The sequence below is a fragment of the Triticum dicoccoides genome, chromosome 4A, assembly GCF_002162155.2.
Source record: "Triticum dicoccoides isolate Atlit2015 ecotype Zavitan chromosome 4A, WEW_v2.0, whole genome shotgun sequence".
Classification (NCBI taxonomy): Eukaryota; Viridiplantae; Streptophyta; class Magnoliopsida; order Poales; family Poaceae; genus Triticum; species Triticum dicoccoides.
Window position 1 is genome coordinate 466,367,807 of NC_041386.1, and position 1,733 is coordinate 466,369,539.

Here is a 1,733-nt window from a genome sequence, read left to right on the forward strand (position 1 = left end):
ACTCCAAACATTCCATAAAGTTTGCCACATAGAAAAATCGTTATTTTTTTTGTTGTTGTTCATCTAGGAGCATTTGAGCTTGAGACTAGAAACTCCGCGTCCTGCGCAGGCATGTGCGTTCTCCCATGGTCATAAAAAATATATTTTCAGGATATGTTTGGACATTTCTTTTTCCAGTGGAGCTTTATTAATGCATTTGAGCTGCCTCCTCGAGCTGGTTTCTTTTCCTTTTTTCTTGAGGGAAGTCTCTTCCAGTTGTTGACTAGCCAAGATTCGGGATAGTGCCCTCCACGCAATAACAAAACATGGCTATTTCTTTGCGTACTCGAGGGTGGAAGCCTAGCTAGCTGGAGTAGGAAGGAGGAGGACGAGAGAGACATCGACCGCCCGGCCCTGGCAAGCAAGAAGGACGAACTAGCAAAGCTTTGCCCTTTGCAGCCACACACCTTAAGGACTACGCACGCGGACGGCGAAAGGCGAGCATGCGTGTGCATTCTCCCGTACTCGACGGCGCGCGCAGATTGATAAGGCGCGCGTCGCCCTCTACCGCTGCCTTGCAAGCGTCGTCGCCGCGGTGGATACGATCGGCCTCGCAGAGTGGTGGATGTACGCGCGCGCACGCCTCCATCCCACTCGGCGCTCGCGCATGTACGCCATGAGGATGCGGTCGTTCGAGTATGTACCTACCGCGCGTCACCTTCCTCCATCGGCTCGCTCGCATTGTCTTTGCTTGCAAGCGTCGCCCAAGCCAGTATCGGCGCACTTGTGCCGATTGTGCCCACGCCTCCATGAAAGTGAAACCCGTCGCGCCGCGTCGATATCAACCTCAAAGTAATTTAGGCCATCTCCGACACGGTACGCCAAAACGGATACACTAAATGTCTGCGGACATGGGCATTAGTAGGGGAGCCGGTAATCCAACTGTATGCATCAAAAAAGAGGCAGCACTACATGTCGGCCAGTCGATAATTTGAAAAGATCCGCTGCCTCAGCATCCGTCAGATGGAGTCATAATCTATACAACAAGCTCAATGTTGTGCTCATCTCTCCGCAACATTGGTCTTGTTGCAATCTTCTTCGAACCATTTTTTTATTTTTGCAACTGGAGCCTTATTGCGCTCAGATTTCTGCAACAAAAACCTTGTTGCAAACTTTTTCGGACATTTTTCCTTTCGATATTTGCAACATGAGTCTTGTTGCACTCAGCCTTCTACAACAACAACAACAACCTTGTTTTGAGGAACTTTTTCAAATTGTTTTTTCTTTCGATATTTGCAACACGAGCCTTGTTGCACTCAGCCTTCTGCAACAACAACCTTGTTGCAGAACTTTTTTGGACCGATTTTTTCTGTCGATATCTGCAACAGAAGCTTTGTTGCAGAGAACCTTCTGCAACAAGAGTCTTGTTGTTCCCCGCAAAGAAAAAACAAGAGTCTTGTTGCAAAATCTTTCTTTGCAGCGGGAAGGAGAGCGCGGCCATGGATGGGGGAGGCGAGCGCGGTCATGGATGATGGAGGCGAGCGCGACTGTCGGGTGACGAGGTTGTTGGGGTGCGTGACTGTTTAGGAAGGTCCATGTCGGTGTCACCCGACCTACACAGTGGCCGCCATCAACCGTCTTTCTGGCCAGACACTGCTATTGCTCGTACGCCCGCGCTAGCAACTAGTTGTAGCTCGTACGATGGCTTCACTCGCTTATGTTGTAACTGCTGCTAGCGAGTTTGGAAAAAAGCG